The following is a 26,568-nucleotide window of genomic DNA, read 5'->3' on the forward strand; positions in this document are numbered from 1 at the left end:
GGAGACCTGTTTCACCACGTTGTGGCTCTGTATGTGGGGGCAATGCCACTTGCTCAGCACTCACCCCTTTTCCAGGCACTTCTGCTCCTTGTATGGGACGGGTGCCTCTCTAGCTATTGCTGTGGTTCCCAGAGTGGGTGAGTCTGTGGGCGTTTTAGGACCATGGGGGCCTCTAAACAAATGGAATCTTCTGAGAGACCAGCAGTTTCTTCCTCCACCCCAACCCCCACTGGTTTTCAGTTAGAAGCAACGAGGCTTTATTTTCCCTAGTGCCAGAGCCATGAGGTGCGTGTTCTGGCCTGGTGCTGGGAGTGCTCCCAAGGTGTCCCTCCCGACTTTTTAAAATGTGTTACAGTGCTTTCCGCTGACCTGCCACTGCCACCACCGATGCTGCTGCTGCTGCCACCGCTGCTACCACTAGCACCACACTGAATTCACTCCACCCCGGCTCCACTCCTCCTACTTGTGTGGATGAGTATTTCTTCTTTATATCTTTGTTTGTTGGACTTCTATGCAGCTTGAATTTCTGGAACTTCTGGTTGTCTCTAGTTTTGAGGTACTTGTATTCCTTCTTACTGGTAGAAGGAGATGCAGCATATCTACCTACACCTCCATCTTGACCAGGATCTCCACACCTTTTCTCTTGAGCAGACTAAATTTAGAAGACACACAGTATAAAATTTAAAAATTGGTAGAGGTTTTTTTTGGGGGGGGTTAACTGTCATGTTTTCAGGATGAAGCATGTTACTTAGGAGGCATTTTTCTCAGTTTACTGAGGAAAACAGTGGTGTACTATATCCACAACATGAGATTATGAATGAAGTGATTATTTAGTAAAATCACACCCCAAATACCAGAAATTCAATGATCTGGGTTTTCATTTTCTAGGTGATTGATATGGTAGGATCTTTAGTCTTCCTTCTACCACTCCTCTAAACCTCTCAGCCTTTCTTTCTTTCTCTCCTTATTTATTTTTGTCTCTCTAAAAATCATAGGTAATAATAGTTCCCACATCATAGCTTGTTAGATTTTAATGACAGCCTCTGAGGACAGGTGCCAGTTAAATGAAACATAATTAAAACTTGTGCTATTCTAAAATTGGGTTACTTGGCAATATTCCAATCAGAGGCTAACCCCATTCAGATGATAGGTATGGTGTGCTCATCCAGTTACAGAGTGTGCAGCAGGTTCAAAGGAGGCCAGTCAGATAGGTGCCAAAAATATGATGGAATGCTTAGTTCGGCACACCTATGTTTCAGGTGTTTCTACTTGGCATGTGAATGAGTGTTCTACTCCTTGGTATTTGGCAACTAGTGTTTTTGTTCTTGATTAATTCAACCATTTAGATAAAGGCTATATATGTTTTACCAAGCAATTAATTTAGGTATATGTACGAAGTCTGTCCAGAAAAAGCCTAGCCATTGTTAATAAACAAGAACAATTTGCAAGACATCAATTAACCTGGCAGTCAAGCAGAGTGGACTAGAATCGCATGTGTGAACAATGATGACTTCACTTATAGTCAGTGGGGGTGGTATACAGCAATGAGTACTGTGTGGCCCTCACATTCAAAATGATAGAGCAAATAGAGCAATGAATCTGCATCAAATTTTGCATTAAACTTGTACAGTCCTTTGCAGAAACTATTCAGATGATTCAGAGTGCCATAACTATGAACAACTGGTGATTGGCAGCTTCATCAAAACAATGTGCCTGATCATGCATCGCATCTTATGCAGAGTTTTTTGGCCAACCATCAAATTACCTGGGTGACTCAGCCTCCCTGCGGCCCAGATTTGGTGTCCTGTGACTTCTGGCTTTTCCCAAAACTAAAACCACCTTGAAATGGAAGGCATTTCAGACTGCTAATGAGAATCAGGAAAATATGATGGAGCAGCTGATGGCAATTGAAGAACTGTGTGAGGTCCCAAAGTGCCTAATTTGAAGGAGACTATGGCATAATTGTTCAATACAGAATGTTTCTGCTTGTATCTTGTATTTTCTTTGGTAAATATCTCTATTTTTCATAGGACATGGCTGGATACCTTCTGGACAGACCTCATGTATATAAGTATGTATATACAATTATCATACGTATACAGTAAGTGTGATATTATAAAGTTATTTAACCTCCAGTACTTCCTTACTAACAAATAGGGAGGTGTGGTCTCCGTGTCAGTCCCAGTCTTAGACATGCACATCATCTTGCTTGTCCTCTCAGCCATGGTCATCATTTTTCCTACAAGGAATATCTGTTGAAGTATCCTAGCCTGGTGAATAAAACGCCTGAGATTCCTTTGGCATTTATTCAAAAGCAAGCTCTCTCTGACTTTGTTGCTGTCCTGTTCATTGTGCTCTGGTAACTCTTCAATGTTTCATTGATTTCTGTATCTTTGGAATTGCTATTTCTGCCCTGCACCACTCTGCCAAGGGAGAAACACATAATTTTTATTGAAAAAAGCCACAATATGTTCATCTATAGTTCTCGAATATTGACACCCTGCACGAATTTGTGCCTGACTTGTTCTCTGGACCCACTAACCGTTGAGACACATTCCCTTCTACTCTTGAACTCCTGGGTCTTCAATATGCATGCTACACATGGTCCTCTGACAATGATCTCCCCTGCCTGTACAGTATCTCTCAGACAGTATGACTTTACTGGCAAGTCTTATCTTTGTTCTTGCCAGGTTCCTTGGTAATGCACTGGCTGGCAGACACATCAACCAGACTCAGCTCTCTGTTTTGTAGCTAAGTCTTGAGTGTCAATGACATCTCCGGGCCTCTGCAAATCAGCAGTTATCTACAACTTCTCCCCAGCCCATGTCACTTGCAAGAATTATCCTGTTAGGAAATTAGTCTGTTCTCTGTGCTCACTGATCCAGTTTACCATTTCATATTTTCCCCTCCTTTCATATCTTTGAGGCATAGAAGGGAAAATTTCTACTATTCAAACAGAAACACCTTTACTTTTAAAGCATTGAAACATTCAACCTTTCTTGCCCCGGTGTGTGTGGGTTTCAAACTAACAAATGCTCTATAAAAAGATGGATGTATGTTTTATTTGATTTTATTTTGATTAAATCTGATTTTTTTAATCAGTAAAAAAAGGAGTGAACCATTAGGAATGCATTTAGGGTAGATTAATTGCTTATCAAGTTTTCATTCTCTCTTCAAACCATATTGAACCACTTGTTTTGCATGAATTTCAAAGGCTGGCACTAGCTTTCATTTCAGGAAATAAATGACACAGGGTATTATATTTTAAGGACCATTAAAACCTTGAAAGTGCACAGTGACTTAAAAAACAAGTTATTTAGGCTGGATAGCTTTGTAATGTTATACAATGGGGAAATTCATTGTTAAATGACCCTCCTACTCTCACTTCACATATAGTGCTTGGCAGGAAGAGGAAGAAGAAATGAGACTAGCATCCGGGTACACAGGATGCAATAATGTACATGGTGTAGGACATTATGGGTCTGTGTGCCACATGGATCAGAGAGGGTGCACCGAATCTTCCCCAAATTTTGTGCTCATTGGCCCATGACTATGATGAGAAACTAGTATTTTTGCCTGGACAATGAGGCTAGTACATTTCTGCTGTTATAATTCCAAATCACTCTATTCTGTTACAGAAGCAGCTCTCATCTCTATGTTAATATATTTGAGATAAACAACAGAACATAGCTGTAATATTATAAATGAAACTATAATGAAGTTATTCTAATGTAAAGGATTACATTAAGTGGCATTTGAGTCTGGTGTTTCTCTGTCTAATTTATCACCTTTCTAATCTTTTTTTTTTTTTTTCTTAACACCTTCATTAGAACATCTATGAAGGTGTGAAGCCTAGCAACCAGATTAAAGGCAGAGTCGGACAAGTTTTAAAAGAACAAGAATGATAAGATAAAGAATTCTCTTGACCAAAAATTATAAACCAACAACAGCAACAGAGCAAAGCAAAACTCACCTGTTCTTATGATAAAGTCAAATAACATTTGAATCTATAAAGAAGCAATAACTGCTTAACTAATCAAAGTGATTCCATTCATTATTTTTCTATGGCAGGTTTATTTGGTTTTCTCCTGAAGCACGCACATAATTTGGGTTTCTTTTTAATATGATTTACATATTGCACTCGAGGAGAGAAGTTTTAGAAATTCATAAAGTGTTCTTCCTTGTAAAGACAATGTCCTTCCTCTTTAACGCTAAGGATGCTTCTCCCCACACACTCATTCCCTGCTCAAGACAGTGTAGCCACTGCTGAGGACAGCTCAGCAAGCACCCCAGTTGGATGTTTCCCTTTGTTTATCTACAGGAAGTTCATTCTGCAATGGGAAGAATCCCTGAGTATCAATGAGTCTGAAAGTGCTCAAGTTCTGCCAAGAGGAAAGTTATAAAGCTTTGTGTGCCCGCAGTTTAAATTGATCTAAAGCAAAGCCAAAGGAACTCTGATTATCTCAAAGAACATCAACCACACTACTTCCATTGTCTCTGTTTATAAAATACATTCCATCTTATTTACATGGGTCCTGTCTCCAGTTACAGGGTCACTGGTTGCCAGTGCGAGAGGATGTGCATCTAAAATGACGAACTCTGTTACTGACACTTGCCATTTATTAAAAGTATATGATGTTTTCCAGCTTATTTGAGGTTTTCAGAGTAGTTCCAGTTACTGGCAATCAGTCCTTGAAAACGACTCTTTGCCCAATAATAATGAGCACCTTCAGATGGATTTTTTAAGAAGATGGCATTAATTCAGAATATAAATTAAGAGAATATGTTTGATGGTGAAAAAGTACAAACCTACCCACACATTTCAGTTTCATGTATAAAATATAAATGGCATACGAACTCTCCCTTGTGTCCTCAGACCTGCAGCTTTTCTTTTTCCTTCTGAAGGCTGTTCAAAATATGCTATTTTAAACATAATAATCCATAAATAAAATATAGTGCTTTCCAAAATTATTTTTTCATATATATGGGACCTTTAGTTCTAAACTCTGACTTTCTCCTGAGATACATTTTAAGAGTTTTTAAAAGTCTTTAAAAGACTTGCTATGTAATATGCAGGGTTTTTTAAAAATTTGTGTTTCTCTATGGCCAAATTGCTCTCTTGTTATGAATACTGTATGTGAAATTACCAGATTGCATGGCATTCCATTTTTAGAGGGGATCCTGCATCATTAAGCATTGAAAGAATATAACTACTCAAACTGCTTAAAATATTTTGTAACCATAAATTATTATTCAAAAATATTTTTCAAGTAGATAAAAAGAGTTGTCAATTCTGCATAGTGAATGCCTCATAAGGGGCTCGTTTGTGGTTGAAAACTGAATAAAAGCAGTAAATTAAGACCAGACTTAACCATCGAGAAGCTGTAATCCACTGCAGATTTCCTTGGTGAATGAAGTATTGTTATGTGGATTTATCCTCCTTGCTTGTACAGTTAACCAGTCACATCTGTGGCCGTACTGTTGTCTGTGCTCACAGACAACGTGGGTTTCCTATGCCCAAGGAGGTAAGCCCACACTGGTTTACATTGTATTGATAAGCGCAAAATAAACTTCACAACTGTTTCATGGGACTGCCTTTAAAAAGGCAGATAAGGTCTTGAAACCGAACCATTGTTAAGAACAGAAAGGGGTATCACAAAAATGAGTGGGCACTGAAGAAGCTGCAAGTGACACTAGATGTTCCATTTTCTTCTAACAGGCATGATGTTAGCAGAGGGGGCACCATGAGGAAGCCAAGGGAAAGGTGGGTGTGAAAACAGGACAGGAGTACCGGGGTTTCTGAAGGCAGTCAGAGTTGGAAACACACGGAAATATGGTATGCATTAAAGGAGCATCACTCACCATAAATATTCAATTTCAAGAATTTAAATAGTTTACAGACATAGAAGGCCTTGATGATTATTTTATTCAGCATTGTTGATTTTCATCTGTTGTTTGTCGGCAGCCACGATAATTAACGAATAAGACCCAGGAAGTCTTGACAGTGAGTCGGTTTTGTCTTAAGTCTGTGTATTTTTCTTTGTGATTACATGCCAATAAAATAACTGATTTGCCTTTTTGTAAATTAAACTAAAGGGAGACAAATAAGCCATATCTCTGCTGTTGTTTTTTCTTTTAGAGCCCAGTGTTTCCAAGGGACATTAATTTTGATTTCTGTGATGAAGGCATGGGATGGGGCTAGCCCTCATGCTTTACAAGGTATTACCAAGTCAAAGCCAAAAAAGAGAATTATAACTGAACAATATTTCAAAAGAATTATTTTTCGTTATTTAGAAAAATTCTCAGATTTCTCGGTAATTCATCCCAATATATTCACTTTGTAAGAGATGTGGGGGGGAAAGGAGAGAGAAAACACAAGTGAGAAATTATTTTTTACTCTATGGAGGGCTGATATTTTTTAAAAAATTTAAGAGTCCAACACCTTTCTAAAATAGTATTTTATAATTAAGATCAGCTTTGCAAGAAAAAAGTTTATTCTGAAACATAAGCAGTTATTTGTACCTTAATGCAAAGTATGGGTATACTAGCTTCTTTGAATCCTTCAGATCAAGAAATGTTTCTTGGAATTTTTCAAAATCGGTTTATTGCTTTTCTATAATAGAGAAAATATTTAGTCAAATGAAATTTTTATCAAATTCAGTAGCTCTACTAAAGTGTAAACTAGGTTAGCTGCTCAAGAAAAGCCATTGGGACTTAAAGTAACACGAATGTCCTTTTATTAGTAATGCGATCCCAGAAAACATTAGCTCTTCCTAGCAATGTGCTGAATTTGGTTTGATTCCTGAGAATAAAGTTTATAATTACCACCTCCACTTAATTAAGGAAAACCACAACTTGATTATATCCATTACACCTTTACTAGCAAAGATGTTTCTGAGGAAATCACAATCTTAAAATCACTAACATTGCAGGATATATATTCCATCAATATTTCTGGAGTTTCAAAATCTTTTTCTCCCAATTAATGAAAAGGGGTACAGGGCTACATGTGTGTAGGTGTAGCTCAAATTGACTGCAAATGTTGTATGTGCCCAAACTGAAAGACAATGCTTTTTCTAATCAAGTACAGTGCTTTAAATCACCCTCCACCAACACACACACACACACACACACACACACACACACACACACACATATACACCCTTAAAAGTTGAGGGGGTAACATTTCAGTAGAAACTGTCATTAGCAGTAAATTACTCTTTGATGCTTTGGAGTTTTATTTTCTAAAATGACTGCAGATTGGTGAAAATAACGATTTATTGTTATATTTTTCCATAGGTTCTGTGTACTACAGGAATTTCATAAAGTAATAGGACTTCCTCCTTAAAAGAAAAAGGGCTCATTAGCGTTTGTAATTCCATGTTGTGCGTCACTTTAAGTGTTGTGAAAAGGCTATGGATCTACTCTCTGTAGCAGCAAAAGTGTAAAGGTGATAGGTGAGATTCTTTTCGTTGCAAGTGCTGAGAAATAATCATTTAAAGGTCGGTCACACTGGAAAAAATTAAAAAGAACATTTGTTTAATAAGTAACTCATTTTGGGATATGCTGCACTTTTAAAGGTTACAGAGTAAGCCGATTTGCCAGTGATGGCAACAAGAAGTATTGTTAAAGTCATTGATCCTATTAAAACAACCCTTCATAAAATTGAGATTGCATTTCTTCTCACATATCCCAGCACACATCAAAAAAGTGTCTAAGCTTTTTATTTACAGTGCCTTCAAGTTGCCATTGCCTTGTACACTGCACCTTCAGCACGCAGCTCCTCTTGAAAGCCAGCAGTAGAGTGTTAGATAGGAAAACATGTTAGTATACACACTTACATACATTCCACCCAACATGTGATTCATTCTGCTTTGCTTCACCCTTTCAGTTTTATTAATTTCTAAGAACATACCTATGTGTCATAGATTATAAGATTTCTCACTGCATCCTATAGCTATAACCATCTTGCTAGGAACTCATACATGAATGAAATAAATATTGAATCAGTTATATAACTTTTAAAAAACAATTTATTTCTATTATTTTCAATTCTAAGATCAACTCCCCTCCACTACTCTTCCCCCAAAAGCCAAAGAGAATTTGGTTGGGCAATAAAATGGAATATTAATGTGATATGTAGACAAAAAGAGAAGTAACAATAATTGTAATATGAGCAAATGTTTTAAATAACAAGTTTTTTGCAAGATCTGTATAAAGGTGGTGGTTTATTTAATATTACTTTTGTAATATTAAAATTTTGCCAATAGGGAACTGATACAGAACAAATGAAAGTTATTTTTTTTTAATATTTAACATTTTTGAAACAGTGTTTTAAACTGACAATAATTTTCTCTAGAAGAGTAGCTAGCTCTTGGCTTGAAATGCACATAAGAATAAAATGGAAAACCTCTGTGGAAAGCAATCCATCTGAACACCTGATGTCTTAAGATTTATTTTTATTTATTTATTCTTTTACTTTTCACATAGGTTGCAAAGCTTCCTAGTGGTGACATTTTGTTGGTAAACTGTGAGTTCTCAGATTTTTATTAAGGAGTCAATGTTTAACATGGATGGAATAAGAAATTTAATTATAGTACGTTTTCAGGCAAACTTCTAAGATTCGTTATTTAGGTTAAAGGAATAGAAAGCTTATAACTCTTACCCTACTGTAAAGTAAGAACTGTCTTTATGTACATACGACATTTGTAATTAGAAGGAAATACAACACTCTTATTTTAAGCAACTTAGCTAAGAATCAAGTTATTCTCTTAATTTGCCTTGCTTTTCATTTGGAATAGGGAAAAATCTATTTCCTGGGCAATTTTGCAGAGCAAAGATATTAATACTTTGGGGTTTAATTGTATCCTGTGTTTAAATACACTGTGGGTGAAACCCCAGACCTCTGCTTAATTGCTGTGAGAAAATAGCCTGATTTCTCTGAGATTAGGCACACGCTTATGTATACTTTGACCCAAGAGTGCCTCCTTCAGAATTAATCTTCTAAGGTAGAGGGATTTGCTTTTATATGTGCAGCAGGGCCATTCGTGACAAACGGGGCCTAATAAACTAACTTCACCTTCCAGACCTTGCTTTTGCTGTCAATGTTTTCTTCATCCATTCATTTCACACATCTCTTGTCCAGTGGCTTATTAGCAAAACCCTAAACTGGGCAGGAGGAATAATTTTAATGGTGTTTTTTAATTAGAGGACTTAGAAATTTAAATCAAATACTGCAGAACTAAAACTGTAAAGAAAACTCTTTCATTTTTACTAATGAAACATAAAGTGTACTAAAATAACTCCATTTATGTAAATACCTTGGCCCTACGAAAAGACAAACAGTTCATATTTACTTAAAATTTTGTTCTGCAGCTGTATTTTGTTGGATTCGTCTAATGTATGAAAGCACTTTTTTCTTTCCCATCAGCTACATCAGAACTGTTTTTGTAAGACGTAACAGAATGTTCTGCTTTTTAAATATTTATATTAATCAAAGTTAGGGCTGTTTATATTTTTTGGCAACAGGACTTTTCTTTAAAAGTGATGCACTTCCATTTAACTAAACAAAAGTGTTGAAATGGCCTGTCATATAAACTTCAGCAGAGTACAGTTTGTAATAGAAATTTTGAAGACAGGAAGGAAGAAGGAGAGCTGGTTTCTAGGCTTCGGGTTAAACCTGGATTAATAAAATGTGTGACATTGGTAATTTCCAAGATTTTCTTGAGGAAATATCATTCATTGCCATTTATAAACTATAGCATTACCTGTTTGAAAGGTTTTCGTTCAAGTTTTTTGATCTCTTTTCTTGGGGCATTGGTAAGTCAAGCCTAAAATTTGCTGGCTAAAAAAAATGGCAAACCACGAAATTTGGGGGCTTACTAAATCATTCAATTAATTAAAATCTATTTTATATTTTATATATTTCTAAACTATTTTTGTTATGAAAAAAACACCTTAATGTTACTTACCTGCAATCTTCTATATTTGTGAGCAGGAATAGCTCAAAACTAAAGCATTTTTATAGTCAAATCTCCAGTTATTGTTATTGCTAAAAGATTTGATTAATTTGGAATCACATAGTCAATCTAGACTCTCATAAGGGAAATGCAGTCTTTACTAAAGACATCTAAACAGCAAATTCATAATGGTGAAATTCATAGTTCATATAATTCTTTTGTAGTTTGAACAATCTCAAATATGCTGGAAGCTTAATAAACACAGCTTTAAGTCTTTAATAAAGACTTTATTGGGGATTTTGGTGTTATTTTTATTTGGTAATTCAAATTGTATAGATTCACTTCGCTGGGAAATAATCCTGAAAAGGAAGAGTGGAACCAGAGCATTTAGTACCTAACATGGAAGTTTCAAATGCTTTTGCTTCAGGAAGTATTATTATGCATTGCAGGCAGAAGGGCTAAAGGTCTCCTGTTCGAACTTTTGGCCCTTCCAGAATCCCTGATCCTTCATTATTTTGTTTAACTTGATGTAAGTCTTGCCCAGTAGCTGACTCTGAAAAAACATTTTCTGACATCATGTTCAGAGGTGAAGTGGGATCATTATGCTTACCTTTTCATTTTGGGTTGAGGGTGAAAAGTCCAACAGTGGTTTCTGGTGAATACTCCATGTATGGTCTTTTAATTACAAGGTCAGGCTAATTCATTCCTCTGGCCTTTAGCATTACAACTTTATTTTCAAACATTGGTTAAAATAATCAAGGCACACAATACACACACATTCACAAACTCACAAACACATTTAAAGAGGCAATAATATGCTGTAGTAGAACAGGGAAGAAATAGACTCTTTAATTACCTCATTCATAATATGAAGTGGTGAGGGAAGAGCATGAAAGGTCAGCGTATAATAAATATAAATTTTAAATCTCTAAGCTAATTTACTTTTTTTATTGTACTAGCTAAAGCCAATGAAAATAAACATGTATTCCATTATGTTACACCATTATGGATTATTATTAATATCTTGTTTCCAATTTTATGCAATTTTGGTGTAATCCAAATCTGTGCGTTAGTGTAGGTAGGGGGTTTTGCTTGAGGTAATTGACATTATATAGTCCAAAGCACAGAAAGAAGAAAACATATCTATAATCTTTACCCATTTTCAAATAAGGAGGGATAATCAGCCCAGTTCTTCTATTGTGTGCCCTCCCTCTTCATGCAGAGTTCCCTTTGAAGTCAGAGGGAGCTGGAGGAGCCAGGGCTGAGAATGTGGCTGGAGAAAAACAATGAATATTATTATCAGGTCAGGTTCTCATAACCAGGTTTTATGCCACATTAACCACTGAGTTCCTATAATACATAGCCTTTATTATTGTTTTTCTCTTCTGCTTTATTCCAAGATCACTAATATAATTCCTCATAATATACTGGGGATTTTTCTGAAGTATATTTATTTGAACTTCCTAAGGCCAGATCCACAACTGAAACCCTCAAAAATACAAAGAAATAATTTTCAAGAAAAAGCTGGAAACCTAAAAAAGCATTGCTTTCTGCTAATCTGGAAGTCTAGATGGCAGAAACACTGGCCAATTAAACTGGCTTCCAGAGTGACTACAATACAGAGAAGTGGTGTAGTTAGTGGGGTCTACTACTTGTAAAGCAGTTTCTTCTCTCAGCTCTCCCATGCTTGCCACCACCTTGCAGGACAGAGAAAATATAAGCTTGTATTAATGTCACCTTGCTAAATGTCAGTCTTGCTACTGCCACTTGGAAATTTATTTTTAGCCCCTGTTTGTTATAAATCACAGGGAACATGAATGAATGTTAATACATAGGAGGTAAATTTATTTAAACTTATGCAACGATGGGCTGAGGGCACAGACAGCCGTTTGATATAGGCAAACAGACAATTGTCCAAAGACTCTCTTCGCTTCCCAAATTTCCAACAAGAGGAAAATGATTGAATGCAGGAGTTAAAACAGCACTGACCAACTGGTCAGGCTGAGAAACTACCTGAAAATAAGCCAAGATCTGTTCATCTATCTCACTATATTATGCTAAGTCATGTGATAATTATTACAGATACAATAACAAATCACATGGTCCTTGAGAATGCCAAAGTTATGTGAAGGAGGAAGATATGTTAGTAAACCATCACAAGAAAATATGGCACACGTTATAACACAGGTGTGTACTTAGCACTGTAAGCACAGAGAAGGGTGCTGTTAATTCTCCCCAGAGCCTGGAAAGAAGGGCTGGGTTGGTTGATAACAGTTTCACAGAAGAGTTAATAAATAAGCTGTGTCTTAAAGTATAGGCAGGTATTCACAAGCAGAAGAGGGGCCATCTCAAGCAGAAAGAATAGCATGGATTCAAACCACAATATGTCTTATTAAGGGAATGTGAAGTCATTGCACCTGACTGCAGTTTATGGTGTATAGCCTTTATGGTAGGGAAAGTGTCTAATGTAATTCAGTTTCAAATTGCAGCCCCTAAAACAAAGCCTTGTATGTTATGCTAAAGAGTTGAGACTTTAGGAAACAGTGAAAAGTCACCAAAATGTTTAAGTTAAGGGGTAACATGATCAGAATTGTATTTTAAAAGATAGTTGGCATCAATATAGAGGAAGGCTTGGAAAGGAACAGAATAGAATAATGGTTATCCGTTATAGTGAAGCTGAGAATTGAAAATGACTGAGAGCCTTGCCTATGGTAATAAGTTAGGGAGAGGTTTTAGGAGGTAATTTTTTTTTTTAATTGGCAACCTCAATCTATATAACTTTTAAGTGCATACTATCAGATTTGGGTCAGAGTGATATGAATGGGAAAAATATTTTTTCAGCATAGTTAATAGTAGAAGATACTTTCTTAAGTCGGAATTCCTAAAGCAGGACCTGAGATTGAATTTTTTCTGAAAATGATTTATTAAGGGAGAGCTTTCAGGAGATGGGGGACAAGGGAAGCATGATCAGACAAAGAAGACAGCCAAGAAGGATGTGATCCCAGCGGAACCCCAGCTTTAGCTTAGCCTGGTCCCTTGGGCTGATCTGCCCCTCTTACCCCAAGGAGGGTAATTCGCAGGTGAACTGTTCTGCTAAGGGTAAATCTTTGGCAAGTGTGCAGCCATGAGCTGTAGCAGCCAAACACTCACCAGAGCTGGGGTATGGGAGAGGTGCCAACAACAAGCCCTTCAGTCCACCCCTGGCAATGCCAAGACGCACTCGCTTCTTATATTAACTTTACTACATCCAGCACAGCTGCTTTGAGATTCTGGTCAGTCACATTTCTGGGCTTTACATAAGAGAATATGTAAGAGAAGAGTTAGCAGAACAAGTGATAGCCTCCCCTGCTGCACTTTGTCCCAAGGTCATAACATAGTCCATCACCTCCCTCTTCCATCCCCCTTTTAGATGCTCCTCCTTAGGGGCCAGTACTTCTGCAGGTCTAGGTATATTCCCAAAATGGGTAAACCAAACTATTATCGCTAAGGCATCTGAGCACCTGATTACCATGTCCTAATCAGGTTGTGGTTGTTGCACTTGCTCATTATAGTTAATTAAATAAGGCATGAGAATACAATATATGTCCCAGTGGGTCACCTGCTTTCTGCCTTCAACATGTGCATGTGACAGCATATTGTTTGTCTCCTCCTTTAGTAGGCCATGATATTCCTAATTTGGATAGGATGAAATATGGCCCAAATTATCTGTCTGACTCCCAGGAGGGAAAATACAGACAGAACCTGAGGAAAGTCTTATAAGAAGCCTGCCACACCTGAGACTTCTGTACCTTCTTCAAGAAAACATCTCTTTTCCAACGAGATAAAAGGGGTTTCCTGACCACAGCTGCTCACCAAAAGTGTTCAGAAGAATACGCAGATTTAAGGTTCTCAACTACCCGGATATCCCTATCCCACATCTCAGGATCCTATTCCTTTTCTTCCAGGGCCCTGAATTTGGACTTGTGTAGGCTGAGAATTTAGCCTTCTTAAAAGGTCTGCCACTTTTACAATCATGATGTGAACCTGATCTCCAAATCTGTCTTCCCTCTAGATAAAACAGGTGAGTGTCTCTTTAAATGCTTCTAATAAGTCATCCTGACTCCCACTGACTGCTTTAAATTCTGAATAATAGATCTGAGCCAACCTGGCAGACAGACCCCAAGATGGCTCCCAGTGAGCCCTGACCCTGAACATTCACACCATTGGATAATCCATCACTTGAGTATAGGCTGGTTCTGTGATTTGCTTTTAACCAACAGAATATTGCGAAAATGATGGGATGTCACTTTCATGATTAGGCTATAGAAGTTTGTCACTTTTCTGCTGGCAAGCAGAATCCCTCTCTCATTGACTTTGATGAATTGACTGGCCATGCTGGAGAAAGGCCCATGTGGCAAGGAGCTGAGGATGGCCGTTAGCCAACAGCTCTCAAGGAATTGAATTCTGTCAACAATCACATGAGCTTGGAAGTGGCTATTGCTCCAGTCAGGCCTTTAGGTGGGAGCCCAGTGCTGGATGACACCTATCTTGCAGCCTTCTAAAAGACCCTATAGCAGGGGACCCAGTTAAGCCACCGACTCCTTCCCTAAAGAAACAGAAAGACAGTAAGTGTGCATTTTTTAAGCTGCTAAGTTTTTAGTCATTCAGTAAACAGCAGTAGTAACTAATAGAGCGTGTTATTTTCTCTCTTCAATGCATCAATGACAATTAGTTATGATCACCCAAATCCACCGTCCTTATAGTTTCTATTCCCCCCAGTCTCTCAAAGCTGGAAGCATTGCACTAGCTAAGGTATCCCTTTCTATCTGTGTCTCAACCCATATGACCACCATGGGTGAACATTCTAGCCTAGAGTTCGCAGTTTTTCTGTAAAAGGCTGCGTAAATAAATATTTTAGACTTTGCAGGCCAAACACTATCTGTCTCAAATACTGAGCCTGACAATACATAAATGAACGTGTTCCAGTTAAACTTTATTTAGTCCTGGCTGGTGTGGCTAAGTGGATTGAGCGCCATCCTGAGAACCGAAGGGTCATGGGTTCGATTCTCAGTCAAGGCAACATGCTTGGGTTGCAGGCCAGGTCCCCATTTGGGAGTGCATGAGAGGCAACCAGCTGATGTTTCTCTCCCTCACTTTCTCCCTCCCTTCCCCTCTCTCTACAAATAAATAAATAAAAGTTAAAAAAAAAAACAAAAAACCTTGTTTACAAAAAGCAGGGAGCTAGATTTGGCCCACAGCCCTAGTCTGCTGACCTCTGATCTTAACAATTACACTGCTCTGGAATGCCAGGGACTAACAATACTCCTGACAATTCTGTACCTATCACCAGTGACAGGGGCCTCATTGTCATTCGCCTCCAGAATCCCGCCTTACACTCTGCTTCCTAGGTCCACATGCAGTACCATCCATTTTGGCTGGGTTCCCTAAAAGCAGAAGCTAAGAAAAAGATTTTTACAAAAGTAATTTATTGAGAGAGTTCTCTTAGGAGAAGTGGAAGGAGAAAGAAGAGGGCAGGGAAGGAAGCTAAGCAAGGATGTGTGTTTAGCTGAAAAGGGTGAGAGCCTGGTTGCACAGGAAGCTCCTGAAACGCCAGAATTCAATTCATTCTTGCAGCAAAATGGGGAACCTGGAGGGGGAAGACATTTATATCCCTATCAGTTAATGGTTGGTTGTTGACTGTCCTGAGGGGAGAACATTCCAAACACGGTAGTTCCCCTTCTCAGAAGCAGAGGTCAGCTGCTAGTTAACCCCACACTCAGCAGCTGGGATAGGGGTGCTTCCCTATTCCTACCCTGGGGCAACCCTCTTAAACTTTCCCAGTTAAACTTTGGTCAATAGCTTGGAAACATTTTTATTAATATCTAAGGGATAGAAATGGGGTGGTTAAAATACAAAGAATATTAATGATGCCAAAAATGGTGCAAAATAGTTTCTGTTTGTTTTTCTTACATACTTTATAGCTGCTGCTGATTATCATTTTCCTTAGCCCATTTGTCATAACTAGAACTAACATAGTCAAAGCAGATAAAATTGAATGACAGTTTAGGGAGCAATTAAGGGAAATGTGGGCAGTACCAAGATGCAAAGCAAAAAGTCAGCTCTCATATCATCTAGTGTTCACTATTCCACAATATAATAGCAAATACCATGAACCCAGATGCTTCCATTTCTATCTCATTCTAGCTGTGGAAACCTAAACAAGTTATCTCAAGTTTTGCATCTTAGTTTCCTGTCTGTAAAATGGAGCTAATACTAGTACCTGCTCCAGAAGATCATTGTGAGGTAAAATGAATACATGCAAGTGTTTACAACAGTACTTGTACATAGTACACACTTAGTCGATGTTAGCTTTATTATTGTTGTGGGCGTAACATTTATTGTGATCATTAGCTTATCCATTGTTATAATTTTTACCAAGACACAATTTGTATTTATTTATTTTTGTTTTATTTTAAGGATACTTGGGATACAATAGTATATTGGTTATATTATTTTCAGGTGTACAAAATAGTGATTCAACATCTTTATTGTTATATGTATTTGTACCTTTTACAATGTATCCTTAATTGCACTGTGCTACCGCTATATTTCCTCTTAGGCCTGCATTTCAGAATACTTGAAAATAGAATTAGATTAGTCTGCTCTCAAGCAAAAATCCAAGTCACTTTCCTAGACCCCAAGGGAAATTCTGCAGAGACGTGTTATCAAGCCTCTTCTGTAAAGAAAGAGTTGAAAGTATACCTGTGCTTCTAAGCAAAATCCATGAAAAAAATTTTTCTCTGTCTACATCTGAGGTAATAATCCTCTAGTAATAAAATTTTAAGAGCCTTCAATTTTTATTTTATTAATGTTTTAATTGTGTTTTTTTCCATTACTCTTTGGACTCCTTACATGCCTCCCTCCCCACAATCACCACACTGTTGTGCATGCCCATGAATCCTTTTTCCTTTTTGTTCAAACCCCCACCCCCTAACCTCGCTCCCCCTAGCTGTCAGCCTGCTTTCCATCTATGAGTCTGTCCCTATTCTCTTTGTTAGTTCAGTTTGTTCATTGGATTGACATATGAGTGAAATTATATATTTGTCTTTTGCTGACTGGCTTGTTTCACTTAGCATAATGTTCTCCGGGTCCATCCATGCTGTCACGAAGCTAGCCTCCAGTTTTGGTAAGGTAAAATTATGCCTTAGTTTTGTGAAGTTTTGGTGGCTTGGCTGACCATCAACGAGAACCTTTAGAGAGTTCAAAAATATCCTGCAGTTTTCATACATAGATTTGCAGCTATGTATATAGAATCTCATTAGATTATTATTGTTTGTATGGTATATTTATATACTATGCTTCAGGAAATAAGTTTCCAGCTTTCCCACCTATAAAATTACTTTTGAATGTATAATAATGCTCAGGGTACAAGATTTTATACTTTGTGCCCACATAGAATATATCTGATTTCTGTCAACTGTCCAGTCTTTCTACTTTTTCTCTTCATCTTTATAAACACCTGCTTCTCTTTATCTTTATAAATCACTGCTCAATAAACAAGAAAACAGAAACCAAACAATCAGGGATATTCGGAGGGAAGATCACAATTATTTAAGGAGTGAAACATCTGAAAAGGGATCATGGCCTCATTTTCTTTCAAAATTAGTTAATCAAACTTCTTTTAGTTGACTGAAGAACTGTAAGTGGAAGCACTTTATCAAGCATTAACTAAGAAAATGTATGCCAATGCTTTGGGTAAGTCAAATTGTCATTCTGCTCCATAAATATTTATTCTGCAGATGGTTTTTAAACCTACCAGTTTCCTTTTTATAAGGGAAGTTAAGTTGGTATATTTATTTTATATTACAGAACTTTTCAACAGTGGGGACTTTTAAAAACATTTATTCAATTTCTTTCCCTATTTGAAATCAGTGGCTTGAATTGAACAGATCACAATATAGTAGGAATTTTCACACTTACCAACTGAAAAATCACTCTCATGTACTATATCTACTATGTCTTTTCCTTGGCAATGTAAAAATCTGTTTTTAAAATTTAAAAGTTCTTTGGAAATCCTGTTCAGAGAGAAAATATTTAAAATCAGTAAACTGTTATTTATTGAAAGCTAATTAAACTAGAGAAATAAATTATTTTTAACCCAAATGTGACCATACCTTTCTGATTTAAAAGCTCATTAAAAAAAATGCCTCATTCTTTTATTAAAGACTTAGGTATAATGTAATACAGAACAACTGCTGTCATGTGAATCAAAAAACACATTAAATATCAACATACTACATTATGTCTATTTGATTCAATCACCAAACACATTGAGCACTGACTAAGTGCCAGGGTCTGTGACAGGTGCTAAGAATGCAGAAATGAAATGGTAGTTACTGCCTTCAGGGAACCCATACTCTAATGTAGGTGACAGGCACTTTGGCGACTATCTAAAATCTAGTATGACAAATGCTGTGCTAGCAGCATCAACTAAGTATTATGGGAGCAGAAAAAAAGTGTCCAAATATGGTTTAGAAATTAGAAATGCAATAAGAATTTCTTAAGACCCAAGGATCACAAAGAATCAGTCAGTATATGAATTTTAAGATTAGCAAAAGCCTTTGTGGGAGCAAATAAACAGGAAATTTCTTAACTGTGACTTCCCAGGAAAAACAAGAGTAAAAATACATAGAAAAATATTTTGTGAGTAACGTGCCTATTTTAATATCTCCAGAATATTTTGATTGCACCTAAGTTGTGACTTTAATGACAGGCCTCATTCTCTACAACAGTATCCATGTAACTGCTAAAATCATTAACAATTACAAAAAAATCATTATTTCAGGGTGATCATCAACCACATGCTAAATCTAAATTTACACTGTGGCATGCTCAGTTCTGAGGCAAAGGTGGTCACAATCAATTAATATCTAAGAAAATTGTGGTGTGACAAAACCGAAGTGCTCAGCTCTTCATTTAGTTAATAAAAGTCATTTAGCCAGCAAGATATAATTACATGAAACTGCAATATGAATGTATTGCTTTGGATTTGCTTTCATATCTCTTTAAGCTATTAAATATACTACCAACCACTGTTCTTTATCTGACCGATTATCTCCACCCCCATTTTGCTTCCACAATGCATAGACTTTTTTTTTTCCTAGACAGGTTTCTGAGTAAGGTGGTTAAAGTAACAAAAACCTCTGGCTTGGCAAGTTATTTTCCCTTGAAAACTTTCCCACACATTTGCTTTTGATGGGGGGGGGGGGGTAACACATAGGGTTAATTTGTCTTTAATTCACTGCCTCAGTATTCAGCTTGCCTTCCAGATGGTGAATGGACTGTGCAAAACTGCTGCTGCTTACACTCGTCCCTCTGTCTCTTCCTAAACCGTTTATTTTTGGTCACTAAGATGGTTTTGCCTAATCTTTCTGAATATTTGAATAATATAATTAACTTTCCAAAGCATTCTATGACACACAAAGATTTAAATACAGTCCCTGCCCTGTGAATTCAGAATATAATAAAAGAACACCTTTCAAACAAAGAAGAGATGGAAAGATGTTCTTCCTTAGAAAAGTAGTGACAATAGGGAAAAACTAGTTGTCTCCTTTCTAATTCTTTGTCTTTGATGTCTGTCATTTGGGAGAGAGGGTTATGTGGGTGTTGGGTGATACTACGTTAGTACTTGAAAAGTTCCCCTCATTCTGTGGTGCAATTCTCTACCCTTTGTCAATAACTTCCTATCTTACATTATTACCTTCATATATGTTTCTCTTTAGCTCACAGCTAGAAAATTGTACTTGCAAACATTGTATACCTTGAATTAAAGTTTGAAAAACACAATAGCAGCAGATATAATAATGATTAAAATATGTGAATTCAGTGTTTCACAAATTTCTAAACACTTTGTACATATTATCTTATTTGAGACTCACAATAACTATGTGGAAAGGTATTATAGTTTTATTTTACACAAGAGAAGCCTAACTGCTTTGATTGGGTTTCCCCAGAAGCTTATAAGACAAGGACTCAAATGCATTTAATTTATATGGGAGCTGATCCCAGAAAACACTGACAGGGAGTGAGAAATGAGACAAGGAATGGAAGAAAGCCAATAAAAAGTGCATTTTCAAGGCCATTTCCAATTTGGCAACTGGAGCTCAGTCCTCCTGAGGAACTCTGAAGGATGGTGTATTGTAAAACACAACTCAGTATTAGCTCAGCCAAGGGGTGAAAAAAGCTGGGGTATTTATCTACCAACTCCCCATCCATCTTTGCTTGAAGCTAGCCTCCATGGGGAACAACTCTAGGGTACTTTGGACTCCCTTTTTCGTAAGCTGAGCATTTTCTCAAAGCCAGGGGAAAAAAAAAAAAAAAGTCGTCTGTCCCAGAGTCACAGGTGTTCACAGTAAGCAAACTTCAGGGGTCAGAGGTGAATACTTAGGGATCATGGGCTGGGCAGGAAGAGTCTGCTAACCAAGCTCAGCAAGGATAGGCAATTTCTCAATGCAAAGTCCTACAGGTAGTGTAGGCAAGGTCAGGAAGGGCATTTGACTGCTTGGTAGATTCCTTGCTATGGTAAAATTAGTTGCTATTCCTTGTGATCAAAGTATAAATTAGGAGGGAGATTAGAGAAGACAGAATACACTCAAACAAAAAAAAAGTATTCTTTGAAATGATCTTATGGTAATTAAAGGTTTATTCACCCTCTGTGTATAATAAAATGATTCAAAACTTACAGCTTTTACAGAATATGAAGTCATATCAATACATTGTCCTTTACACAGCAAGCACACTAATTCCCTGCCAAAATATGTTGCCAAAGTTTTTCAGTCCAATTGGAAGCATTTTGCCAAGGACACTGAAACAAATTTTAGTATTTACAAGTGCCATAATACATTTAAAGGACATGTACATTTCCGAAAAATATGAAAAACAAGTGGTTAGGCAACCATTATAAACAAAAGTCACAGCCAGCGTGTATGTGTCACCACTTGACAGCCGCTTCACTCAATCATCAGTATTAGTAGGTTTTCACAGTTGTGAAGTATTTGCATACAGATGTGAAGGTATTCTGTGGCTCACTCAATAAATGAGAATGGGGCTTTATGCACCCTTGAGTTTTCAATTAATGTTGTTGACAGAATGAATGGCTATTTATGCCAACCAGCCTTTCAAGTTCATTCATGGTACACAATACCTAAGTCTTAAAGATCTCATCTAAATGCCTCCCCTCTTAGGAGGGTGCTTATGGATTCCATTGTATATATAGGGTAGCATAAGGTTCAATGATTCTAGCTAATCAGCAGCGTGGTCCTTACATTTTAGCAAAGGCTGCTGAAGCCTTTGCTCTGCCATGGGGCATTATTCCTCAATTTCTACAATAACTCCAACATCGATTGTAATAACTCCTGAACTTAACTTTCCCAAGTATACCCCTCCTCACCACATCCTTTTGGGAAAAAAGATACCTACACAAGAAAATAAGTTTCCTCTGTGTAGTAAATTCTTCCTACACTCATCCATCTGAGGGTATGAACAGGGGCCTAGCATAGCTGGGAACCAATAAATGCTTACTGAATTTAATCAACAAGCAAGTTGCAAAACTATCAGCCTTAGCCACTGTGTTCTAAGATTTCTATAACATCATACAATTTCTGGAAAGTAAAGGTAAAGGTGAATACACTCCTTCACCCCACCCATCTCACAGAGAAAGGAATGTGTAAATGTCACGTGAAGAACGTATACAAAGTAAATAAGTAAAATTCCACTTTTCTACTTGGGTTAGAAATGAATTCCAATGGGCTTACCCATTATTCATATTAACTAAAATTAAAACAGTAGTTTTTCTTTCTATACAGAATATTGTTTTAAAAAGAACTTTCACAGATACATGATCTTTTTTCAGTCACACATCAACCCTGTGAATGGCCAAGCTTCAGTGATGTCCCCAAAGTTGAATGTTTAAGTGGGAGGAAAACCAGAATTCCATTCAGGTGATGGCATTGGAAACTGGGATACTGGTGCAAATTTATCAAATGTAATCTAAAATAACACATTTAAAAGTTCAAACTGCATTTCCCAAGTTTTGAGACTCCATATAAAAAGTCCAGGCATGTTTATTTACTTCTCCAAAGCAAATTAAATGTGTAGCCCATGCATTATTGATGTCTATTATTTTAATTCCTAGAAGTATGTGTATCAAATTGCCTTTACAAGAGAAACTGTATTAAAACAACTTGTATTTACATGCCTCTTTAGTTTTCACTTGAGTGTTTATTTTACCACTAACTTTAGGACAGTGATATAACGTGACACTGTTTTCAAACTCTGACATGCTAGTGGCTGCTCCCGAGCACAGATCAGTGTTTGTATGCCAGGAACTCCAATGTACCAAGACTGGAGGCTCCTCGTTAAGGGTTCTTGTGCAAACAAGCAAAGAAGTCAGACCAAATGGTCACCACAGGCCTTGAATTACATAAACTAACCCCAAAGGATCTGTTTAGAGTTTTTACAGTTGCTCCTCAGTTCTAGAAGGATCTCTGGTTTTAACCCATCTCTACCATATTCTTTTTAAGTGTAACTAATGTCCTCTTGAAATCTTTCTCCTGCTCAATGGGCAGCGCAGGCAAGAAGGGGCAGACAGGCCCCACACAGACCCCCCACACACACCTTAGACCTATTTTGGGGCAAAAGCACAGGTCATCAGAAACTGCACCAGCAGAGGACGCCACTGCCCGATGTGCAGTTACACACTATGACCATCAGAATTTTAAATCTGGAAGAGAAATTTAGATTATTTCATACAAATATACTCATTGGATAGACTAGGAATAGGAAACAAATCTCTGAGAACTTAACTGACTTGCCCAAGTCAATGGCCAAGTTAGGGATAAAACATACCACTCGGAGTGGAATAAAATATATTTGTTTATTTAAAAACAGGAAACGTAATCAGGACAGACTAGTAGTGAGGCCAGCAAGCCAGACTGGGAAGCACAAGATTTCTAAGTAAACCTTGATTTATTTAGAAGCCTTGAGACAGCATACAACTAAGTTTGCCCTCCTTGCCTAAATAATGAGGTTAATACTTATTTCTGAAAAGGCTTAGATCTATCATCTAAAGCCTTAAAACATATTCATTTAATGCCATGCTTAAGCAGTATAGAAATGAAAAGGCACGGCCAATCTGAAACACCGAGGCTGCTGATAGATGCTAAAATAATGAGTGTGCTTCCATCTTCCACCCTGTGTCTAGGTGATTACTGGTGAGAGAAGGGCATGACTAGCAATGGCAGTGTGGAGTTGAGCAGGATGATTTATAAACCTCAGCACATTGAAGACCAAAACATAAATCATTAAGCAACATGGTTCATGATTCAACTTGCTTCCCCCCCCCCATCATGAGTAATAAATTGTGTGGGCTTTAATAATTTATAGGAGATGTTGTTATAATGTGAGAATATTAACTTTGGTGAGTCTTTTAATTTGCTTGTGATGTCAATAGTGCGCTGAAGTGTTTCTTCCACAGGACGGCGATGCTGCTGGTGCACAATTGTATTTTGACACTTCCGTCAGTCAGAAGCTCCTGGGGACTAGAAGAGAGAGTTCACTTGAGCACCGAGCTTATCAATTTGGTACATGGCTCTAAGGAATTACATGCCACAGAGAGAATTAAACCCAAAACTTGGAAAGCACTTAGAATCATATTAGCACATTCGCATACAACTATTCTCCCCCATGTCCTTGTGGAAGCAAAATGTGACAAAAGCCATTTTATCTTTGCCCAAGACTATTCCTCAGGTTTGCTAAGGGGAAAAAAAGAGATGAAAGAGAATGTTTAAAAACTAACAGAATGCCACACCAGAAAGCCATCGAAAAACTCTAGATTTAACTGGGCGTGCAGCCAATGTCTTCCCAGTTAATAACATCCTCCAGAGATTCCCTCAGATGTTTTCTCATCATTCCACAAATATGTGACAATAGTGGCTCTCTCACATTTCAAGGGAAAGTCCTCAATGTCCTGCCTGTGTTCCCCCTCTGGAAGGAAAGAGCCATACAACATTCCAGTGAACATAAGAGTGAAAAAAGAGGTAGAAGGAGAGAAAAAGGAAGAGGGAAAACTCCAGATGATGCTGTGTGAGAAGAGAGTGTCTGGGTGACAGGGCTGAAGAGTCTGGGGGCATCAAGAAGTCACCATTCCCAAATTTTAACGTTACTTGAGAAGCTGCACATGTAAATAAAGATGTACCTCCTTTTGTGTTTCAAAGCATGAATTTAAATTAAGTTAAAATTTTTAATTGAAAAAATGTGAGGCAGTAAATTTCAGAGATTAAAAATGAAGTGACCGATATAGAGAGAAACCAGCAAAATGAGAGAGTTCAGAAATCTGGTGGTAAAGTGAGGAAGGCTGGTGTTAATATCATATCACATGATGGTGGAAGGGAACAAATGAGTGAAAGAAAACTGAGCAGAACCAATTATTTAAAGCTAAGTCCCTCTTTCATGTTTCAAATGACTATTCCTACTTCTTTGAATTTTCATTAAAACATTTTCCTGTGGCCTGAAATATTTAGTTCTTCCCTCCAAATCTTTGTGTTTTTTTTTTGTTTTTGTTTTTTTTTACTGTGTGTTCGCCTCTCACTCGTGCCCCTAACTGGGGACCTGACGTGCAACCTAGTAATGTGCCCTGACTGGGAATCAAACCAGCGACACTTGGCTCTCAGGCCAATGCTCAATCCACTGAGCCACACAGCCAGGGCTTTCCCTCCAAATTTAATGTGAATGTAGGCCTTCTTCACATCACCAAACTCGTGGAATTCTCACCAATCTCAGTTGGCTATTTGTTCTTGAAACTTGGCACCCAATGGTCCTGCTTCCTTTACAGGTTCTAGCTCAAGGTTTGGTTCTTTACAAAGATGATTTCTGCATGTGTGTGAGCGTGTGTGCATAATGATATGTATATTACAACACATAATTACTGTTTTTTCAGAAAATGTAGATGCATATCTATGTAATAAATCCTTTTCATAACTAAATTGACCTGTAATAGCACCAGGTGTATATGCCAATGCTGAGGCTGACCCACAGGATACCATACATTTCTGACACACTAAGAAAAATTTTGAAACTGCAAGCTTTTAATATTGTTTTTCTATATTTAAAAGTGCCATCTATTAATCAGCCCCAGCATTGTGAGTAATGCTCATGTGTAGACTAGTGTGTGGTAGAGTTTTCTATCAGAGAGAATGGAAAAGAATCTCTGAAAGAAAGGACAGTTGGGAAAACTATTTTACAATTATCAACATACATCTACTAGTACAGTATTTTTTATCCCCAATAAAAGAAGGGGGGAAAGCAAAGACTGTTCTATCAAAGGCTAGTCTTACTCCTTCCCTTTTCTTAAATGCAGTCTGGCTTATTTTTTAAAGTCTAAATAAAATTACTAACTTGGTTAGGGCAATGGTTCTTGAACTTTGTTTAACAAAGGAACGTCTTTTCACTGGTCAATCTTACATAGAACCCAATACTTTTTTAAAAATCTTCACCTGATGATATGTTTATTGATTTTAGAGATAGAGGAAGGCGGAGAGAGAGAAACATTGATGTGAGAGAGAAACATCAATCGGTTGCCTCCTGTACACACCCGAACTGGGAATCGAACCCGCAGCGTTTTGGTGTACGGGATACCATTCCAATCAACTGAGCCACCTGGCCAAGGTGAACCCAATATCTTAAACAGAATGTGGAGGAGCTATTTTAGTTGAAATGGTAAAAGTAGAGCTGGAGCTCCCCGTCCTCAATTTCCCATGCAGGAATCTCCATGGAGTCTTGGAATTCAGTGAGATACAGCCTGAAAACCCTTGTGTGAAAGCATAATACAAAGGTAAGCACAAGCTGCATTCCAATAGAACTAAATCAATAGTTAAGGTCAAAGCAAATTGTCAGGTCAACAGGCAACAGTGCCAAGTGCAAGCAACCATCTCACATTGTTGAGTTTTCATGAGCAAGTACTAGAAACTGAGAACCAGTTAAGCCCAGGATGACGGGTTTAAGGATGAAATTTTTTCATCGCAGAAATTGGGACAGTAACAAATCAAGACGATTGGTCACCCCATTGAGGGGACACTCTATTGAGAGTCCGGGTAACAAGTCAAATCGTGTTTATCAATGCTGAGAGAGTAGTAGCAGCAATGACATCTTCACAGAGAGAACATAGCACATTAGGATTCCGCTGAGCCAAGTGTGGTTGACTTTGGAGAGCTCTGGGTTCTTTGATAGGGGAAAAGGGGGAGACAATGAAAAAGTACCCCTGTTTAAAACCACAACACAGAGGGCAGGTCTACAAAGGCACACCCACACACTTTGAGAAAGACAATTTTTTAATTTTATTTTATTACCATCAGTTCTTTCATAGAATAGATAACTTAAGTACCGGCACATAATCTCATTTCAGCCTCCAAAATAAGAAATTTTACAGATGAAACTGAACTTCAGGTCTCTTCACTCCAAATTTAGTGCCCAGTGGTCTGCTAACCACATAACCTGGGGGTGTGTCTTAGCGTCACAAACGAAGAGAGCACAGAGGCAGCAGTGTCCTGGAATGCTGTAATGCCTGCCGCAAGGT

At 37.6% G+C, this 26,568-nt stretch overlaps 1 long non-coding RNA gene across 2 annotated transcripts in view; it reads left to right on the forward strand.

The window, feature by feature from the left end:
* The window catches only part of LOC150015156 (uncharacterized), a 152,336-nt gene that overhangs the window by 115,424 nt on the left and 10,344 nt on the right, over positions 1–26,568 (forward strand). The window contains exons 3-4 of one of the 2 annotated variants that reach the window (XR_016509964.1): positions 13,904–14,019; positions 16,558–16,743. This is a non-coding gene — a long non-coding RNA (uncharacterized LOC150015156). Of the gene's footprint in view, positions 1–13,903; positions 14,020–16,557; positions 16,744–26,568 lie in introns of those variants that run through there. The other variant, XR_016509963.1, reaches the window with a different exon arrangement.

Source organism: Furipterus horrens, unplaced genomic scaffold (genome assembly GCF_987537825.1).
Source record: "Furipterus horrens unplaced genomic scaffold, mFurHor1.1.pri manual_scaffold_3, whole genome shotgun sequence".
Taxonomy (NCBI): domain Eukaryota; kingdom Metazoa; phylum Chordata; class Mammalia; order Chiroptera; family Furipteridae; genus Furipterus; species Furipterus horrens.